At 38.4% G+C, this 14,146-nt stretch overlaps 1 long non-coding RNA gene across 7 annotated transcripts in view; it reads right to left on the bottom strand.

Moving 5' to 3' along the window:
• LOC139588251 (uncharacterized) overlaps positions 1-14,146 on the bottom strand; it is a 92,556-nt gene that overhangs the window by 37,247 nt on the left and 41,163 nt on the right. For 2 of the 7 annotated variants that reach the window (XR_011678598.1, XR_011678600.1), the window contains exon 3: positions 13,707-13,854. The exons of 3 other annotated variants lie outside the window; for them this stretch is intronic. This is a non-coding gene — a long non-coding RNA (uncharacterized lncRNA). Of the gene's footprint in view, positions 1-13,569; positions 13,637-13,706; positions 13,855-14,146 lie in introns of all 7 variants that reach the window. 2 more of the 7 variants (XR_011678602.1, XR_011678601.1) reach the window with 2 other exon arrangements.

Genomic DNA, 14,146 nt, shown 5'->3' with positions numbered 1-14,146 from the left:
ATAGATCTGGGGAATGAGTAGGAAATGAATATAACATAATTAAACTATTGTAAAGTCTCAAATTTGGACTGTTACTTCTGAAAATGTTGGTGGCTATGTTAGTTTAATCAAAACTAATAAATATGCAAGGATTTAATTTGCATCAGGTAATTTTGGAGCACAATCCCCAATACAGCTCCGTTAAATGCTGCTTTTGGAAGTATGTGCTGTGAATTCAGAGGTAAAGAGCATTTCCTACAGACTTTAATTCCCTGGGCAGAATGGGAACTCTGTAACCTAGGAAGGGCTTTTCCCAGTCTGTATTTTGCTGGGTGCCATCACAGTGGCTCAAGCCCTCAGCATCCATGCCAGTATGAAACATGACAATGCAGGGACGACAGGACAGGGGACTGGGGATACATATTAATGTTGTGAGGGGCATCGTAATGCCTCAGGATGTTGCTGCTTAGAACTGATTTGTCAGCAGGTCAGTCTTACCTCAGTAGACACAGTGCTACATTCAGCTGACTTGCTCTGACTGTTTTCAACTTTTAACCTGTTTTATGTTGGACTGCAGGGTTAAACTAATCATATCGAGTAAATTTAAAATTTCCTTGCATATTTTAAAAGTATACAGACTTTGCAATTTGAACATCCACTAAATGGAAGCTATGTCAGTTTCTAGGAAAAATAAATACAGAATCACAGAATATTCTGAGTTGGAAGGGATCCACAAGATTCATTAAAGTCCATCTCCTGGCCCTGCACAGAACAGCCCCAATAATCACAACATGTGCCTGAGAGTGTTGTTCAAATGTGCATTTAAAAGATATTATCTCCAAACACACATATTAAAAGAGCACATATCCAAGGTTCAGCAAGGAGTACAGCACGGAATATGTCAATATTCCTGTTCCAAATCACCAGCTTCAGGGACTTCATTGTATTATGCCAAAGACTGAGTTTATCAGTGTGGTGGTATTTTTCCAGATGGCACAGGGATAATTAAAGGAGGTATTTTTTAGAGAGAAGAATAAGGGAAAAAATGAAAAACAAAACAAAAATAAATAAATAAATAAATAAATAAAATATTATGCTCTTCAGCTAGTCAGTCACTGATAACAGGCCAATATTCCTACCTGGCTCCTTCTAAGCTAGAGAGGTTTAATCTTTGCAGTCCTAAGGCAAGGATCAAGGACTCTGAACTGACTTAGAAAGCACCAAGGAAGTTGAACCAGTTGTTTGCAATTGCTTGAGGGGAATCTCAGACATACAAGCTGTCGGCAAATGCTTCAAGAAGGTCCCTCTCTTTCCCCCTGAGTCCCTGGAATTAATAAAACTCATCAAAGATTGCAAAGGAGGATGCAGATTCAGGGAAAAGATGATAGAAAGGGCCCGTGGCTCCTGCACGAGCAAATTACATGTGCTGGTAACTAAATTGATGGAAAAGTCACAAACTCTGTTCACCAAACACAACAGAGATAACAGTAAATGTCACTTCTATTAGTTACCACAGTGCCTGCCTTTTTTGATTAACTGAGTGCCTGTTCTTTTTCAACAGACACTTGACTGTTCTAGCTGCTTGGCAATCTAGTCTCTAGTCCCTTTAAGCTTTTCCATGATGTTGTCTCAACTGGATTTTGTGCAGTAGAGCTCTTAGGCAGAAATACTGACTTCAGAGCAACTCATGGCTGAGGAAAGTGAAACACACAGCTGAAATGGACTTACAAAAACCTGCCATGTTTCATCACAAATCTGTGACATATTGTACCCAGAGTTTTCCAACATGCAGTCAAGCTTAGAAATGTCAGCTGTACTGGACAAAAGGGTTATGATACAACTCTAAAGAATTTCATGTTCATCCAGTGTTTTATAATGCTTTTTTTCAAGTAATTTGGAATAGTAGGCAGCCCACCAGCAAAATAACTGTTTCAAGCTTAAAAGTGACTCCTGAACTGCCAGAAGAATGTGCCTGGGATCCAGATGTCACTAGGAATATTTCTATCACTAGCTGATCGGTCCTGTGGCTGCCACCAAACAAGAGAAGGAATGGGATAATGTATTGTTCTATTTTTCTGAGGCTAGCAGTCTCTGCACCAATCTACTGAAATTCTTCTGCCATTTGAAGCAAATATTTTCATGTCTTTGCATTTTCTTCCAAGCTTAAACTTGTTTCTGTGTCTCAGGAAGTGAACTTTCTACCACTTAAAAAATGAAATGGTTGTTTATTATTGGTCACTACTGCTGTACATTCTCAGCCTTTAGAGTCATGGTTTGAGTGGCAGTGTTCAAGGCAAGGTTGGAGCAATCTGGTCAAGTGAAAGGTGTCCCTACCCATGGCAAGGGGGTTGGAACTATATATTCTTTAAGGATCCCTCCAACCCAAACCATTTTGATACTATGAAGTGAAACTCTATTCTGGATACGTTCTAATCTCGTGGTTTAGAAATTCTTTGATTGTCCATGAGGATGAAATAAGTAGACCTTGGAGCCTTTATGGAATTAAAGCTCTACTACAACTTTCTGGCACTCAGAAACATCCAAAGTCACAGTGCCAGTGTCCAAAGAAGGTCTGTTCTATTCACTGTCTGGGTTTTAGTAAGTCACAAGGCAACACAAGTACATTCTGGAAGGCATTGAACTATTTTTAATCTGTGATACCCCATTCTAATACGGTAATATTAATTCCATGGGCATTTATATTATGTTTATCCTTATGTTTTAAGGGCTTCCCTTCACTCCAGCACTATAGATAAGTTTAACTCAAATTTTACTCACCTGGAAAGCAGGACAGTCCTACACAGTACTTTAGAGTAAAGCCTAGGCTGCTTAGTAATTCTGGCTTGTCTTTCAACCTTAGAAAGTTTTTGTGCTTCTGATGCACACATGGGTTAGATCCAGTGAACAAATCAAAAAAACATTTCTACACTTTCAGTTAAACTGAGGTTAGGAAACAGAGGTCTGAGTCCATCTGAATCCAGGTATTTTTCTACCTCCCAAAATGGTTTTCTTCAGATATCCTGTTCAGGATTGGGCTGAGGGCTGCCACACTCTGTAAGGTGAGAAGCCAGATGTGATGGGAGAGCTTCTGAGCAGGACTCAATTGCTTTCTAGGTGAAAAAAATCATCCAGGACACAGCTACCCACTTTTGTCTTATCTCTCCGACCCACTGCTCTGTTGCTCCAAATGTAGTTTAACACTCTGTGACAAATAGCTTCAAAAGTGGACACTCAAATTTTACTGTTCTGCCACTTGAAATATTATTATAATGTGGTTTTCCTCCTCTGCCACATGCAGGCTTGTCTAATCAGAGTCCAGTATTTACCATGCAAGATGAACTTTGGACTTCCTCAACTATGGACTTAACTGAAACTAAGCTAGAAACCACAAACATTAAGTAAGTTCACTATATTTCCTAAACTGCAAAAGCACCCTTTTTGCTACTTTCACTTTTATGCAGTAAGCAAGAAGAGGGTTTGGCCATTTTGTATCCACAGCACATAAGGAAAACAGTAAGATTACACAGCAATTGGATAAATAGGGTATTTGTAAGCCTGAGTTTTTATTTTTAATGTATTGACAGATTCTGCCCATTTGAACTGAATGTCTCATAACTCACTCTGTGAAAGACAGCCTGCTATTGGAACCAACTTCTGACACCAGATCAGCACCCTCTGGGTTGTCAAGTCTTTATGTAGAAAGAGAAAGCAAAGTATTTCTAAAAGGTAACTGTTATGTTAGATTGGGCCCTAGATTCCAAGGCCATGAAGACCAAGTGGGTTAGGCCCAGGTCTTTGACCTTAGGTTGATTACAGAAAATGATCAAGCCTATAGGATGCCACAGGAATTCTCTCTTTACATCCAGAGAGAGATAATTTCCTCCCCAGTATGAATCTGGAAATTTGTGTTCTTTATTTCTTTGAGAGATTTCTACTTTCAGTGTTTTAATCAAGAAGGAAAGGATGGAGTGACCAGCAAAGATATTGGCCAGTGTTGTGAATGAGCAAAGAAAATGACACAGCAACTGGCATTTCATATGGGAACAGAAGAGTTCCCATGTTATGTGAAATGCCATCTGGCATCCCTGAGTACGTAACTGGTCACATGAACAACAGCTCTCCTCTGTCCCTCAGGCCTCAATGGTGATTTTTAAAAAGCTGGTAGTTTGGTAACTTTTATGGTGAAAAAAATTACAATTTGACATGTGTGAAGGCAAGTTGCTGGAGAAACAAACCCAGGATATCAGTCTATTTTCCTTCCCAAAAATTTCCTCTGAATCCCCTTTTTCCCCCCCTGGGATGTCACCTCTCTTGATCACTTGTGGAGTCTGTGAAAATGCACTCTGCTGTGTTCCTGGGGCTGTCTCATGTTTCTCTGCCTCTAATGCTATCTAACCTGTGGGGTTTTTTTCTCTAACTAAAATACAAAGTGACTAAATTTGAAGCATCACAACACTTAAAAGGTAGGAAAAAACATTGTAATGCCCATAGAGCTGGGGTCTTTTGACCTATTCATCATCTGTTGTCTGCCTTGAAGGTTTTTAGTCCTGTGGTTATTAGGGACTGAAGCATAAGCATCTCTAGCTCCCTTCCTCCCTCTGTTAGCTCTCTGTTGAAGAAAACAAGGAGTTATTTATGCTGTCTTATTCAAATTGAAAAGAAAAATCCAAGACCTGCATGAGCTTTAGCTGAGAGCTAACAGGGAAGAGAATATGGCCTTAGTATCTTTCTTTCAGTGTAAACACAGATACTTTTGAATAAAGGAAAAAAGCCAGTAATTCTGACTCATCTTTTTTTCTTAAATTGATGTAATTTCAGCTGGCCTTCTGTGGAGAGAAAGGAAAAGGGAAAATAAGTGGAATAAACATAAGATACAGCAACAGAAATTTATAAATTCATTTACCAAAAGTATTTTCCATTAAGTTTTTGCTGTTCTTTGTTTTAGGGTTTATATTGCCATAATTCATTTTTCAATGATTTTGGAGTCTTTTTTTTTTTCCCTAAGAGATGCTATGACTTTTCTATATGCAATTAAACATATGTTGTTTAAAACTCACTAGAACACATTTTTGACCAGTTAAGCATTACTCAAATCCTTTTCCTATTCTCAAAAGATCACCTTATTCTAAGGTTACTAAAATGAAAGCAAAAGCCCTTGCACATTAAGAGTCTTTTTTTCCAAAAGATTTCCATTTTCTTTTGCAGACCTGCCACTTTACTTGCCAGTTGTATCATGAAAAGCTGTGCTTATAGCAGACCTATTGTAGAGAGAAAAGAGAAAATGCTTTGCTACAAGGCAGTAGCTAATTCACTATTCTTCAGGGACTGATATTCATCTATCCTTCAATAAAAGCTAATGGTTAAATAGACCCAATGCACTCAGCTAATCTAGGAAGAAGCTGATGGCTGGGGGTTGGGATTCAAAGTTCATGCTGAAGTGCTATTCCTGAAGACAAAGATATTCTTACATTTTCTTTAGAAAAAAATTACAATACTAAAAATATCACATGGCTTTCACTCTCAAACACATATTTTTATGAAACAGAACCTATGGCATGTGAAAAAGTTAAATTTTATTAATTTTTAACAATGCATCGCTTTTATGAATTTTTCTTTTTAAGGGATGTGAATATTTAAACAAAGGGATTACATTTTAAATAACCTTCTGTCTAGTCTTTTGCTACTTGAATTCCAACACCCTTAAGAAGATTCAATGATTTTTTTTCATGAAAAGCAATTTTTGCAAGGCCCTCCAAGAAGGAAGGGAAATGACAACACCACGTTTCTCTCTGTATAACTACCATCCCAGTTAAAGGTACTGCTGTGCTGTGCATATCAAACAGTCCAGTGCAAGAAGGAAAGCTCACTTGAGAAATCAACAATGAAAACAAAAGCCCACAACCAACACAGCAGACTACACAAGGACAGAGGAAATTTTTATAAGCAAGGTTGTGACTTAAAAAACAGGATATATGTATTCTGAACAACTGCTGTAGCAGTTGTGTATGAATGCAGGTATGTCATTGCTTTTAACAGATAAGCTGAAAGTATTTTATCTGTGCTGCAGGACATTTAAATTAGCCATACTGTGACTAATCATGAAAACAAAATGACCTGAATATATAGATGTGCTGTTTAACTGCAGGACTTCAGTCACAAAAGACCTTATCCTGGTATCCCTGAAAACAGTGGCAAGGCTCTCCCTGATTTCACCAGAAACAGGACAGAATACTAATTAGGAGCACAGCTGAAACCGCTGGGTGCAGTCCTTATTTCAGGACCTTCTCATAGTGCAGATGATGAGATGATGCACTGCAGCAAAACATCACACCTCTGCACATTAGTTTAGAACATCTGTGTTTTCTCAGAAACACAGAACCACAATTGGACACATGCCTGATGAGAGGGTTTCAAGATTTGTGCCTTTTCACAAACTCAATACTGCCAATATTTTTTCTCTTCTTGCATTTTTCTTCTCATTTATCAGTTAAAAAAATATCAATCTCTATGCATATCTTTCACTACATAGGGTTTTGGGCACTTTCTCAGTGCTGATACTGTAATCCCTCTTTTAAAGGATATTTGTTGGTAGGCACCATCTTTCTGTCTGAGGCCAGACTGTATCCCTCTTGGTGCAAAGAGGACTACTACTATGACAACAGCTCTTCTTTCCCTTCAGCATGCATCAGTGAGGAAGTCTGGGGAGAAATACAGTCTTGAAATAATCTGAAAACCATTCATCTGTCTCAAAAAGCTGAGGAAAGGGGAACTTCTGTGATCTGCATATTGGCACCAAGTGGATTGAGCTACTCAAGGGTCTAGGGATGGAATAAAGATGCTTACATAGCAGATCTCACATGTTATTTTTGTGCAGGGGTCTCAGTCCTTGTTCCTGTAGAATTGGTATCATAGTAGTTCACAAGTGCAAAGTAATATGGAGTCTCCAAGTAGTCAGTGCTGGAGACATATATGAGATAATGAATCTAATAGATGGAGGAGAGAAATTTTAATGAGCTGTTCAAAAACTCTGAGATTATTAAGTAAACTCATGGTAGTTTCAGCATATATGAAAGGTGCAATTTGATATCTGAGATAAATTTGCTATATATTCTGTCTTCATCTGAAAGCTATCTCAAAGTCTCTTTATTATATTAATCTTTTAAAACAGATCTTGCTAAGATAATCTGAGAGATATTTAATTTTAGATTTTCATATATTGCAGTTAAATAAGAAAGACAGATATTTGACATTCATAAATAAGTCAAGCACAATTTTGGACATTATAAAATTGATCCAGAAATAAAATTTTTCAGTCGATTTTTTTAATATGGTAGGCTACTTTTTTATTTGTAGCTACTGAATTTTGATAAAAGTAGATTTGGTTGAGCAGCTCAGAGGTACCCCTGGCAATGACAGGTAGTCACTAGGCAGTGTAGTCCAGGTATGCTACCACTAAGGGTATGGATGGGACCTGGCTGTTTCTACTGCTATCTCTTGAAAAATAAGAAAATAGCACCTGGATCCTGTCAATGCAGGATGAGATGGTGTCTTACTGTGTGACTGCATTTACATTCTTAATGCTCTTGGCTCTGGCAGGATGATAAAGCAGGAAATGAAGATTGTGAATTCATTACAGCCCGTCTCTCATTCTGTCACTGCAACACACTGACACATGTTTCCAACCCTGTCATTGAGAAGTTTGGTCACTTAATCCTTTCTTATTGCACATGACTTTTTAATTAGATATTTATTGCATAACAATCTTCCATTCTGTTCCAGCTTGCTTACCGAGTGTCATTCTGACAAAGGCTGTAGTAGGAGTACTGTCACACCCAGCACGGGTAACCAGGAGAACCAGCTTTCTGCTTCAAGCTGCTGAAAAACACTTCCCAAAAAGAAAGTTTTCAAACTTGTCAGAAGCAAAAGATCTTCCCCTTCAGTTTGTTAACATTCTGCAAGTCAATTCCTTTGAGTATGCTGGAGAGACAGACTTGTTTAAAGAGTAATCACTGAGGGCTGTGACTGATCTGTATCACACAGTTAGCAATTTACGAGTACATGCCATTTCATTTTCTCAGGGTGTCATTTCTTTGCTAAATTTAAGCGACACTGAAAAATTAAAATATTTGGAGGGTACTCTGAGTCTGTCTTTTCAATCAATTATACTGAGTGATTACAAGTGGAAAGGCCTGGGTCATTCAAATGTACTGTTTTCCACTGAAGAAACACTGCAAAATGCAGATGAGGCATTTGATATAAGACAAAGGGATCACAGCTATCATGAAAAACAGAACTAGGAGTACAAAATAGTCAATATATGAGGAGAATACATGGTAAAAAAATTATTTCTCAACATAAATACGTATTACATTTCTTTTTGCCTCTTCTGCTTTTCTAGAAACAGCCCCCTCTGCTTTTTAAATGTCATCCATATTTATCAGACTGCATGGTTCTTGACATTTAGGATTTTTTTTCATCAAACTGTAACTGAAGCTTTGACAAAGGGTACTAATTATCAAGGGACTAGATTTTTTTCCTTTTCCCCCCTTTTTGAAGGAGCAGCAGGCTGTAGAGAAAATGTGAATTGTCAGCTACTTTTAATACTCCTATAGCAGTCTCTCTGTCCTTACTGTGAAATATAACTAGAAATAAGAATTTAAGTGTTTGCTGAAGCATGTAGAAAATGCAGTTGGAATTGAGTAACTTCATTTTAAATGACAGGGGTCATAATTTACTTCAGTAAAAATGTTTCCACCTATTAGAACTATGTATAATCCCTACTGAAGGAAATTTTACTAGTATTTTAAAATTCAGTAACTGATTATTCAGCAATGATGATTTAATCGACTATGGGATGCATAGCTTGTACAATGTCACAATATGGTGACTAAAAAATTGAAGCATGAAAAATTGCGAAAATGCTCAGTTACTAAACAGAAGAGTGCATTAACAAGAAAAGTACATTGTGCTGCTTATCAACCAAAGTTGTTCCTATTAGAAATAATCTATTTTCTTGTCCCTATTGGTAGCAAAGACATATTGGACCCTGATCAGAAAGATGATAGCTTTTCACAAACCCCTTTTTTGAGCCTGCAAATGAAGCCTAATCTAAGTGTATAGATATACATCTGAAATCTGTTATTCATCCATTTTCAGTTGCCTAGCAATGGCACAACTGCAAAGGAAAGAACAGTATGTGGCGAGTACTACATGGTTTTTTTTGTTATTGATAACTTTGTGTCCATATATATCTTCATTATGATCTTGCCTGCCATCACATATAAATTATTTGATTTCCTTGACTTGTCAAACACAAGCCACTTAGTTTGAAGTGAGATTTTTAAGTAAGAAAAAATACCAGATATTCCCATTACAAAATCAATTTTAATTTAGTTACAATATCAAAGCCCGCTTTGAATACATCCTCCATGCATTTAGCTGTGTTAATAGCAATGCTTAGGTCAGATTATCGGAACAAGTTTTATAAAAATTCACGGCTAAACACAACTTTCATGTCTGGCTCAGCTTTGTTTTAATGTCATTAATTGCAAATTGACACATTGTTTTTGGCCTGCTGTTTATCTAACCATAGTGTAAGAAAATAATAAGGCAAATAAATTCTAGTAAATTCTCAAGGATCACCATTGCAAAGGTTATTTATTACCTGTAACATCAGAAGAGAAACAGAGATCTTGGTATTCTTAAAACTCAGCACCTTCTATACAGTCAACTTTACTTCTTGTCACTGCTTTTCATCCTGCACATAATCCCTATCAGTGTTTTCATGTTACATTTTTTAAAGAATCAGGCATTTAGGAAAGAGAAAGAAAAATAAATAATTATAGTTCTACCCCTGAAAAAAATGCACAACAGACCCCTCTGCCTAGCTCTGCATAATTTACAACTTACAATTTTCTCCTTAAGACACAATGCATCATACTGACCTAAAGCAAGCAAACAAAAAAGCAGAAAAAACTCTCTCTGACTTCGCTTTTTTCATACATTAGTGAAAACTAAGGTGTTCTTGGCAATACTGTGCTTCTTATTGATTAGTGTCTCCAAAAGCATAGAATATTGATTGACACTGATTTATGTCTCACAGCTCCACATCAATTTGGTACTCCTTTCCTCTTTTTGGTTTATCCACCTCAGCATCAACTCATAGGAACTCTCTGGACATCAGTGGATCAAGATAAACCAGAAAGGTTTAAGGATGCAAGGAGATGTAGTACTATGCAGGACATGCTTCTGTTGGACTCAGCTCTTTTTAGGTTATGGGCTTCAAGCATTGCAGAATGTATGGCCAGAAAAGAAGTTATTCTGTACAGGATAAATTGCTCACTGGCCATTTTCCATGTGGGGTGGTGAAAAGCATGATCTGATCCTTCCTCCCTCATAGAAAATGTCAATCTCCCTCTTAAAGTTTCTAATAACTAGAAAACCAAGAAATTGCCATTCCTACTCTCAGCAATTCTAGTATTCCAGTATATAGCTGTTAGAGATATTTTCATGTCAGTCATTTGATTTAAGGAACCACTGAAGTTTTACACAGCTGTATCAAGTTCTGAAGGCACTTTTGTCTCAAGTGCTGAAGGCATGCAAATTTCAGCAGGATTTCACTCACTTGTTCTGCATATGTGTACAGGTAGATACAGGAGCAGACCAAAATGAAAGTTTCACCTGTTCATGTAACTTCAGAAGTCACATGAACAGGTGAACCTTTCCTGCATGGAGGAGAGTCCTTGAGGGCTTCAAGAGGAAAGCTCTCAATGTATCATGTTCTGCAGGCTTTTCCCACCTGTGTTTGGCTCTCCAGCCTCTTTCATTGCTAGGCATAGAGGCTTTTTTTTCTCCATTATTTAAGTGGTTGTTATGAATTCACTACTTCACCATTTTGCTCAGAGCAATTGAAAAATGTTACCTGTGATCTGAGAAATAATCAACTATTTATCCTGATCATGAAAAATCTCTATTTTACTTATGCTGTGGGAGGACTTCCACGTATGGTCAATTTACCCAGCCTTGTATAAATGCTGTAGCCAGGTGTGCCAGCTAAGACAGGCATCCCTTGGTTTCTGCAATCCCTTGGTTTCTGCAAACTTTTGATTATTTTTGCTGGCAGACAGAGCGCAGAAATTTCATGGTGGAGTATAAACAGCCTTAAGGAAATAGAACATTTGAGGGATGGTGTACATAGGAGAAAAGAGAGAAGTAAGTAGAATTAAAATGTAGTAGACCCCCTGAGAGAAATTATTGCTTGGCAATTTAGAGTAATTTCCATTTTTAAGTAGTCCTTGTGAGGAAAAGCAAGAGTCATTTTCAGTCTAGCATTTGAATATTGAACTAATGGAGAAATGGCAGCTCTGCAGTGGCTCCGGCAGAGATCCAAGTGTTTTTTTCCAGAGAGACCTTCTTCTGCTCCATATTTAAACTACATTTGTCTTAGAACTGCTGGAGTCTATTTTAAGGTAAACAAAGATCTCATTTAGCCTTGTGATATTTTCAAGCTTCACCAAGAAGCAGTGACAATATGAAGGGATCAAAACTATTACACTCTAGTGAACAACAGCTTTGGGGAAAAGGACTTGGGTAAGCAGATGCAGGACATTAAAGCCAGGAGTGCATACACCACCGACACTTTATGTGCCATTTTAAACTGTCACTGAATCTCCTACATAAAGCACCCAAATATGCCTAAGGAGGGTATGGTGGGGGTGCTGAGAGAATCATCTGCTGTAAACTGGCTGGCTGGCAGAAGTGAGGAGTGACCTGTGTGCCTCTGAGTAACCTCCCACACCACAGGCCTCTTGTGGCACTCTGGTTGCATCCCCAAGGTTCAGGTCTGTGCCTATGCATTTGTGTCTTTTGCTTTGAAGCACCTGAAAAGAAGTGGCCCACAGAGCAGTGTATTTACAGACTGACAGCAGGAGGATATGTTGGATGCTGTGGGGCCTGACAGGAGGTTAAGGGAAGACAGAACACTTGGCAGGGCAAGGTTTGCAAATCTATGGAGAGTGAGCATGCCACAAGCTATCAGAGCCACACTCAGCCACACCATGTCTTGGATTCACTCTAAAGACACCCCAAGAGGCCAGGGGACCCCTTCTTCTGCAATGGGGTTCATCAGGATCCAGCAACAAACCAAGAAACTGGGTTACAGGGCAGCACAAATATAAAATAGGTCACACATCTCACTGGTTGAGGGCACCCTAATATTCTGTTTGAACAGAAAGATGTTTGCATCACTCAGATGCAAACATCTTTTTTTTTTTTTACCTAGGAGGTTGAGTGACACGATGCTACCCTGGGTTGTTCATGCTTTGGGCTGATGCACTAGTAATACTATGCTTCTGTTACAGACACGAATTTTAGACCTAGGGAAAACAAGGATAATTTTTTTTAAATTGATTTAAGGTCTTTATCCCAATGGAATTTTGCTAGAAAAATCTGTGACTTGAGTAGCATGTGTGTATTCACACAGCATTTGGTGGCAGAAGACAGGAAGAATTTTTGACTTTTGAATGCCAAGATAATATCCCTACCACCTGTAAAATACCTGTAATATCCCTACCAGCTGTAAAAGCTGTGTACCAGAATGAGGTCACTAATCTATTGGCCCAGGAGGGACTTGCAGCACCTATTTAGTCAAACAAGTCAGTAATCAGCTCATTTCTTTCCTTCTTCTGAAACATTTAAGTTAATTATTTTGTTTAATAGAGCTGTTAAGTATCTTCCTACTTTTAAGATACAGAAATTCCTTATGTTTTTAGAAACATTATTTTTAAAGAACACTGAAAAATTGAAAGTACTTTGTTACTTCTATAAATAAAAGACAGCTTGAGAATTTGGATTTTGTTTGGAAGGTATATTTTAAACTAGATTTAATCCAGACAACCACAAAGCAAATCTGCAATGTGCAGTCAGTGCATAGCAGAACAGTAATTTTGTGAGGTTTGGCACAAAATGTGATAAAAAGAAGCTTTTCTGGAGATTGCCAGCATCTCCAAATCCCTTTAAAAAGCATAATGAAATAGCTTCCTTTTCTATTCCTATTCTTTCAATCAAAAGGAAAAAAAAAAATGTTTCCACGTGCTATGTGAGCTACTGTTCCTATTTTAATCTCAGGGATGGGAATGTAGGGCAGTCTTTCTGTTGCAGTCAGTGTATATAAAATCACACTTCTGTGGCAGGACTACACCAGACATTAAAACAGGGCAGGGATGTCTAATCCAAGCAAGGCTGAGTGGAGCTGTTAAGCCTGGCTGTTTATTTAGCTGGTAAGAAACTATGGATCTGGAGAAGGGCAACTAAAATGATTAAAGATAGAGCAGTTGCCTACCTACATAAAGAGACAACTACAACTCTCAGTTGGGAAATGGAAAAACTGGAGGGGGTGCTGTGGTTTAAGGCCAACTGGAAATTAAGCACCACACAGCCATTTGCCCAATCCCCCTCTTCCCCACAATGTGGTGGAATGGGGAGGAGAATCAAAGTAAAACTTGTAGGTTGAGAGAAGAACAGTTTAATAGAGAAAACAAAATGTGCACACAAAAGCAAACAAAAAACAACAACAATAAAAAAATGTACCACCTTCCATGGGCAAGCAGGTGTTCAGGCATCTCCAGGAGAACACGGCCCCATGATGTGTGACGCTGACCTGGTAATAGAAACCCCAGCACTCCAAATGTCCCTGCTTCCTCTTTCTTTCCCCAACTTTGTATACTGACCATGATGTCATGTGGTCTGGAGTATCCCTTTGGTCAGTTGGGGTCATGTGTCCAGGGTGTGTCATTTCAACCTCTCTGGCACCCCCGATCTCCTCACCAGTGCAGCAGTAGAAGAAGCAGAAGTGGCCTTGGCTCTGTGGAAGCCCTCCTCAGAAATAACAAAAACATCTCTGTATTATCAATTCTGTACTCAGCACAAACCCAAAACATGGCCCCAATACCACCCACTGTGAAGACAATTAATTCTACCCCAGCCAAAACCAGCACAGCGGGCTATGATGAAAACATGAAGGTGCTGGTGAGTGAAATTAATACAGTCTATTGTTCAACAAATTCTGTGGGACAAGAACTAGATAGCAGCCAATGAAACTCAGAAAATCAGTAGGAGAATATTGGCATCATCATGTTCATGAAGGGATTCATGGTCAATTCATGGTCAA

Source organism: Agelaius tricolor, unplaced genomic scaffold (genome assembly GCF_023055355.1).
Source record: "Agelaius tricolor isolate 1412-34295 unplaced genomic scaffold, bAgeTri1.0.p SCAF_3, whole genome shotgun sequence".
Taxonomy (NCBI): Eukaryota; Metazoa; Chordata; class Aves; order Passeriformes; family Icteridae; genus Agelaius; species Agelaius tricolor.
Note: the sequence above shows the minus strand (reverse complement) of the source record. Positions and strands in the feature narration are given on the sequence as shown.